The sequence below is a fragment of the Peromyscus californicus genome, unplaced genomic scaffold, assembly GCF_007827085.1.
Source record: "Peromyscus californicus insignis strain IS unplaced genomic scaffold, ASM782708v3 Scaffold_28__1_contigs__length_665956, whole genome shotgun sequence".
In the NCBI taxonomy this organism is placed as follows: Eukaryota; Metazoa; Chordata; class Mammalia; order Rodentia; family Cricetidae; genus Peromyscus; species Peromyscus californicus.
In genome coordinates, this window is record NW_026294538.1 from 590,752 (window position 1) to 599,016 (window position 8,265).

Below are 8,265 nucleotides of genomic sequence, written 5' to 3' on the forward strand. Positions count from 1 at the left end.
CACACACCAAAAAGATGATCTGCTGTGGGATATGTTCTGTATGGCAAATGTGTTGCTCTGATTGGTTGGTAAATAAAACACTGATTGGCCAATACTGAGGCAGGAGGAAGTATAGGCAGGACAAGGAGGAGAATAAAGCTGGGAAGTGGAAGGCTGAGTCAAAGACACTGCCAGCCACCAAGATGACAAACAGCATGTGAAGATGCCAGTAAGCCACGAGCCACATGGCAAGGTATAGATTTATAGAAATGGATTAATTTAAGCTGTAAGACAGTTAGCAAGAAGCCTGGTATGGCCATACAGTTTGTAAGTAATATAAGTCTCGGTGTTTATTGGTTGGGTCTTAGCATCTGTAGGACTGGCAGGTGAGAGAGATTTGTCCTGACTGTGGGCCAGGCAGGAAAACTCTAGGTACAATGATCCACCATGAACAAGTTGTTTTTATCTCAGAGATGCAGAGATGGTTTGAAATACACAAGTCAATAGATTTAACAAAGCACAGAAACAGACTTAGACAAAAAGTCACCTAATCTTCTCAATACATGTAGATAAGGCCCTTGACAAAATACAATATACCATCATGATAACAGTCCAGAGAGTTTAAGACAAGAAGGACAATACCACAACACAATAACAATTATATAAGGAGAAACTCAGAGCCAACATCATTCTCAATGGAAGAAAACATGAGTGCATTGAGGTGATACGAGACAGGTTTGTCTATCATCTTGAATCCTTTTCAATGTTGTGCTCAGTCTGTTAGCTGAAGCAATAAATCAGGAGAACAAAATTAAAGGGAAACAAATAGGAGAATAGAAATCAATACTGTTTGTATTAGATATGGTTTCTATTGCGGGGAAGAGATACCATGACCATGGCTACTCCTATTAGGGAAACATTTCATTGGGATGGATTCCTATTTCACAGGTTTTGTCCACCCTCATCATGGTGGGACATGGCAGCATGCAGGCAGACATGGTCCTGGATAAGGAGCTGAGAGTTCTCATCCTGATCAGCAATCAGTAAAAGAGCCTATGTCTACTCTGGGTGTAACTTGAGCACAGGAGACCTCAAATGGCCCCCACAGAGACAAACTTCCCCCAACAAGGTCACGCCACCACCAACAAGGCCAAACCTTCTGAGAGTGACACTTCCTATAAGCTTATGGGGCCCATTTGCATTCAAAGTACCACACTGTCCAAAGAAATTTTCCTGATAATAGGGTAGGCAATTCTTTATTTTATAAACATCCTCCAAATTCACTTGGGAATATAAATAGTATTAACAGTTCTTATATAAAAGTAGTTGCTTTTGTTTTGTTAATATTGTGCATCAGGTCAAATCCTCTGAGTGTGTTTCCTTTTTTCTTTATACCTCTTACATAGTGAAGTGCCATGAAAAATGAAGGATAGATTTAAACTTTACTGTGCACAATAGATTGGCTATTAAAATGTCTTTGTCTTCAATATACACTACATAGAATTTCAAGAACACTTGTCACAAAATTAGGAATTCAACTATGTTCTTAGAAATCAAATAAGACCTTTCTAACATATGTTACCAATACTCCTTTTGATAGAGTGTGTCTGACCCTAATGGACCCCAGGAATCTTCCACAAAAGCTCCTGACTCATCCAATATGGACAATGATGCAGAAAAAAATGTAATAATGCATCAGGAGAGAAGTAAGTACTACATTTTAAAATATACTTGTTCTATAGAATGATTGTGTATAGAACAGAACACTATCTGTAATAGACAGACAACTACACATATAGGAAGCAAAAGGATGAGTAGAATGGTAATAACACACACATTATCAAATCTGAGCAACAGATAAGATTTTGTTTGTCAAAGACGGAGTCCTTGCTCCCACCTCTCAGGTGTCCATATTTCATTTGCTTTATCTTCAGAAATATATGAGATCAATCTGAATATGTAAGTGGAGGAAACTCCCATACATTGGGAGCTGCTTCCTAAACCTCTGTTGAGAGAAAAACCATACCCAAACACCTGTTTTTAAGAGAGATTCTTTATTAAATAGAGAAGAAAAGTTTAATATTTCCACTGCAGTTTATACTTAATTCAAACTATTGCTTGGGAAAAGGAAAGTAAATATTTTCTCATTCCTAATGTGTCTTCATTATAGCAATGGACAGCTTTCCCCTAAATGTTCATTGTACTTTTCTTAGTGAAATATGTGCACTTCTTAACAGCATCTGTCATGGAAGACCAAGAGCATGCCTCAGAAGAGGAGAGGCAGCACCGTGCTAGAAAAACTAAGTGGCCATTTGTAAGTAAATACTTCAGTTTATATTGCACATTTATGCTGTTTCCACAGTTATGTTCCATAGGCCAAATAAGGTTAAATTTAGTACGGGTTCTAGAATTAATACATAGAACATAAATGTTTTTTTAAATATTCTTATTTCTTCTTTGAAAACTACATTCACCACTGACTCCCTCCACCTTGTACAGGTGGAACTCATTCTTCTTCTTCTTCTCCTTCTTCTTCTTCTTCTTCTTTGTTTAATGTCTCTTAAAATTATTTTTTTTTGTTTTTGTTTTCTGAGACAGTGTTTTCTGTGTAGTTTTGCACCTTTCCTGGAACTCACTCTGTAGACCAGGCTGGCCCCGAAATCACAGAGATCTGCCTGTCTCTGCCTCCTGAGTGCTGGGATGAAAGGTGTGTGTCACCACTGCCCGGCTCTTAAAATTACTATTAATAGCCCACTGAGTCCAAGTAGGGCTGACCATCTGTGAATGTGTGTGAAGACACCTCCTGGGACATGAGAAATCTGCCCTAAGCCACAGCCCACAGATAAATTAATCTCCTCCTTTCACAACCAGCCATGGCCAATTGCCCCTCATCCAGTGCTGGGGCCTTGAGAGGTGTTTCCTCATTCATGCTGGCATCTTGACTGGCTTGAGCTTGTGCAAGTCTAGTGTAAGACACAGCTGTTCTGAGTTGATCTGTGCATCCGTTATGCCATGTCCCCCAAAGAACATTTCAGTGTACTTCTCTCCAGATTCAAACTCTTACATTGTTTTCAAACCATTCTTCCTCATTGTTTCTTGAGCTTTCAGTAGTGGAAGGTCAATGCAAATGACCCATCTGCAGATGAACCTTCACACTGGCTTATCCTTATCATGTTAACTAGTTATGAGTCTCTACATTAACCATTGCCCTCTGGAAAAAAAAATCGTATGAACAATGAGAGCAGAACAAACCTATGAGTGTAAATGTAAATAATAATAGCACTTGTTGATTCTCCTGGACTAGCTTATGACTATTCCAGACATAAGCATTTGACAAGGTTTACAGCATCAGACATTTAATCCATTGCTTGGTGCTGGTCTCCCATCCATTCCTAACAAGGTTGGTTGTTTACATAACTACCACCCAACCATTGTGGACAGCTTGCCTGGCTGGTCACTGTTGTCATAGGAAAGGTGCAAGACTGGATATACTCTTGATGTATTTCATGACCAGTGACTGGAACTCCAACTTCTATTATGATGAAAGGCAGAAATTCCTTGTCTGCTAGGGATTGAGTTCTAAATGCCCTGCAACCAGACTGTGTGGTATCTTCAACAAGAGAGTCTTACCATTTAGTTATGACAAATAACCAGAATTTGTAGAAATAGATTGTGTTATTTGGGGTGACATGGTGGCCTGCTTGACCGATAACTCAAAAGGATGTATCCTTTCCCTTGTTTTGGAGTTTGAATGTAAATCTCATGTCTTATGAGATAAGTCAACACATTCCAGGTACCTCTGAACAAACTCTTTTTAGTATGTCTTTTAAACTATTTGACAAGCTAGTTGCTTCCACAAGCCTTCATACAGCCTTAGTTTATGTTCAGTTACACCTTAGTTTCTGCTCTGGCTTATTCTTCTACCTTCATTGCCACTTAAACCTTAGCCCAGAGCACTTATTGCTCCAGTGTTATTTCTTGTCACCTGTGTTTTACCTCCCCTTAATTTATATTTTACTTAATTTGCAAGATCTTGGTTCCTATAAGGCTTTTTTCATAGACCTTCATTTTTAATTGGCACTCATCATTCTGTCCTTTATCCTCCAATCCTTCCATGATTGAAACTGTCAACATCCAGTATTCTCCTTCTCTGATTTAATTTTACATATATTTTAATATCTCCCTTTCAATGGGTTCATCTACAATAGACAATGTCTAATTTCTCAGTATCCTCGTGTAATCCTATTTGAACATACAAAATCTGATATCTACACATGAGGACAGCATATCACATTTGCTTTTTTAATCCTAGCTGTCCTCATTGAGTAAAACTTCTTCTAGTTCTATTAATTTACTTGGAATTTTTACTATTTCATTTTTCTTTACATTGAGGAATATTCCATTGTGTGTATATACCACATTTTCCTTATCCATTCATCTGCTGATGGCTATCAAGGTTGATTCTATATCCTAGGGCAGGTGAGTGGGATTCTTTCATTGATTTTTTATACAGTTTGTCATCACTGATTTTGGTGTTAAATGTGTGAAATGCTAATTTGTTGTAGTGTTTATCAGCTGTAAGACATTTTGTAGAGCCTCAACCCTTTTAGAGCTGATAAAATCCTACCATCTTTAAGTAGGGGCATTCTGAGTTCTCTCATACTTTGTATGCTTTAATATCCTTCTTACCTTATTGGGTCTTTCTAGAACTTCAGCTCTTTATTGAAAAGAATAGAGACAGTGAACAATGATTGCTTTTTTTCTCATCATTATTGTTAGATTCATATTTTTCTCCATTTTTGAACATGTAGATTGTAGGCTTGTTGTTTATTGCTTGTATAATTGTGACATATTCTCTACCCATACCTAGCCTCTCCTTACTTTTATCATTAAGGTCCAAATGTTCAATTGTGTTAGTGGTCGTTCATGCATATATTGGGATGATCATGTGAATTTCTTTATTCCATTTAATTGATTTGTTGTATTTATTGATTTACATACATTTTTCTTACCCTGCATTCTTGGATGAAACCAAAGGGGCCATCATGGATAATCTTTTTGTTATGGTCTTAAATTCTTTTTGCCAATATCATTTTTAATTTTATATAGTTATTTGTCTACATGTATTCTTGTGCATGATATGTGTGCTTGGTATACTCAGAGGCCAGAAAAGAGCATCCAATTCCCTGGAACTGGAGTTACAGATAGCTGTGAGATATGGTGTGGATGCTGAGAATTGAAAGTGGGTCGTCTGGAAGAATAGGCATTGCTTGTCAATGCTGCGGCATCTCTCAAACCCCAGCTTGTCAATCTCACATTTAGAAGTTTTGTATCTGTTCTCATCATGAAAATCAGTCTGTGGTTTTAATTCTTTTTGTATGAATCTTTCTCTAGTTTGGGTATCAAGGTATTACAGGCATCATAAAAATTTTGGAGAAATCCTTTGTTTTACTATTTCGTGAAATGATCTGAGTAGCAATGATATTCATTTTTTTTTGGTATTCTGTAAAATTCTGCAAATAATCCATCAGGTCCTGGTCAGCTTTTAGTTGAAAAGTATTTTGTTCCTTCTTCAATCTCAATAGTGCAAATATATATATATATATATATATATATATATATATATATATATATATATATATATAATCATCTCCTTCCTCCTGACTTAATTTCATTACATACAATGAATCTTGAAATACATCCATTTCTTTTAGATTTTAGAATTACATGCAAAGGAGATTTTTAAATATGTTTGTGATTTGAAGGATATCCTTCTTCTGGGAGTCAGGCTCTGTTTAAGCCTAGAGCAGGGTTCATGTGTCAATACAGGTGGTGCCTGGCAGGTGAAACCTAGCCACCTGTGGGAATGGTCCTGAGCAGAATACATAGGTTGACTCAAAGCAGTGAGAGCCTCTCAACTGGTCATGGAGTTTGCCTAGTTCATCAGTGGGCCTAACCTCTAGAAGTCAGGGTCCCTCACTTGGTGTAGGAAGTTATACTGCCTGGGATTCTGCAGGAAAATACCTGGGCCTTATGTTGTTGTAGATCATGCAAATCAGACCCCAGGACAAAGTTCATGAGTATCTTATGTGGCCCTAAAGGGAAGTCAGAATCTTTCATCTGGTCCTGGAGTTTCTGGAACATCAGAGGTAGCCTAAGCCTAGAACTCAGAGTCCCTCCCTTTCTGAAGGAGTCCTAGTACTTAATTCTCATACTATTGTAACTTATTCTAAAATTGTGAATGTATGTAAAATATGCAATCAGCCATAGTTTCTCTTTTTAGTTGAATGGATGGTTCAAATCTTTGGTGACATTGTTTTAATTTTCAGTTTAAAAACTCCTTATTTTACATAATCTCTTTCAGATTGATGCTATAAGAGCATGCTTTTGTGCATGTTTCACAAAAAAACGGAGCTCTTCTTCCCACTACAAGAAATAGAAGAGAAAACATAAAAAAGTGATGGTAAGAGTTATATTTTGTTTTAAAATGTATTAGAAAGAATGTTTATCTAAAATATATACTCAGTTTGCCAGCTCAGGAGTATAAATATTTCAGTGCAGCATGTGGGATAAAAAAGTTAACTGTCAATGGAATGATTGTCTCATGAGTCAATAACTGGCTAAAACAAGATTGTCATCAATCGCATATATATATATATATATATATATATATATATATATATACATATATATACAGTTATTTAGATAGATTATATAGATATAGATAGTAAGATAGATAGATAGATAGATAGATAGATAGATAGATAGATAGATAGATAGATGGATGGATGGATGGATGGACGGACTGATGGATAGACAGATAGATGACGGATAGACAGATAAGATAGGTAGATAGATAGATAGATAGATAGATAGATAGATAGATAGATAGATAGATAGATAAGATAGATAGATAGATGACTAGATGACAGATGGATAGATATATAGAATGTGTGTGTATGTTTGGTTGCATTTCAAAGGTTCAGGAATATTACGAAATAAAGCTGAAGAGAGAAAGCTGGGAGCTAAAGAATATGAACAGTTTCAAATACTGGACATAAAGGAGAAAAATGGGGCAGTGTGTCAGGTTTTTGGGGAGAGAATAAATTCTTTAGAAAAGGAATAGTAAGGTGTTGAAAATGAAAAAAGAACATACATTGATTTCTAACACAAAGGTTTCATTTATAAGAAGAAAAGGTATTCCTAACCATCTTCCATGTTTTCCTCACTGTTGTTATATACTAGAGTTAGAATCCAATTTAGAGTTTAAGGCTCGGTTTAGTTTTACAATTATTCTTCCTGTTATATAGTTAGAGTATATTTAAGGTTAGAGTTAGGTGTTAGCATTAAGGTTCACAAATGTCATGGAGCCTATAGATCTGTCATGAAAGTGAAGTATTCAATGGAATGTTCATGATGGATGAAAGGTGAACTTTACAAAAACATCTCTATTGGCACACATGTTCTAGAAATGCATTTTATGAATGCTCTAACTAGCTCTTTTCACCATATAGTTTATAAAGCAGAAGAGAGCACTGTGCATTTAAAATGAATTATTCTCATCCTAGAACTTGGAAAAGCCTACCACAATTGCCTGACAACTTCTCCGACCATCTACAATAAGACAACTCAGGAGAATATCTGTCTCTTCTCCAATAATTGCTTCAAGAAAAAGCACATTTTTATTTTATGTTTTTGAATAATATCACATAATTCATATTACATAATCTTCAGTGTTATTTTCACCTGTTTATTTTGTTTTATTATGTTATACTATATTACACTATTATATTATCTTCAGTTTTTATTTCCATATGTTTATCTTGTTTTATTAGACTATGTTATATTATGTTAATATGTTATGCTATCTTCAATGTTTATTTTATGTTTACCTTCCTTCCCTTGATGTAAATAGTTCATGTATATGTGTACATATGTATATGTGTACATATGTATATATGTACATATGTTTATATGTATATATGTTTATGTGCTTTGTGATATATTTTTAGAAGATATCATTTTTGAATGTACAAAGTTATTGAATAATTAATAATAATTAAGTAATAATAATTTAATTACCCATTCAAAGTTGTTTGAGTCCATTTGATTGCTATATTTCCCTTTAGCTCTTCTAGTTACTAATGCAGCTATACACTATTTGATGATGGTCATTGATGGTTCATCCATACCTTCTTTATGTAAATGAGCACCATTTTAGTTTTTTTAGTTTATCCATTGTTTATTCTTTTACTCATGACTGGATTTCTTCTTGGTATCTTTCAA

General features: G+C 35.5%; 1 long non-coding RNA gene across 1 annotated transcript; it reads left to right on the top strand.

Annotated features, from left to right (window-relative positions):
• The first annotated feature begins 1,574 nt into the window (after positions 1-1,574).
• LOC128120203 (uncharacterized) lies at positions 1,575-6,416 on the top strand. Its single transcript, XR_008221801.1, has 3 exons — positions 1,575-1,685; positions 2,217-2,293; positions 6,344-6,416. It is a non-coding gene; the product is annotated as an uncharacterized LOC128120203 (long non-coding RNA).
• The last annotated feature ends 1,849 nt before the right edge of the window (positions 6,417-8,265 follow it).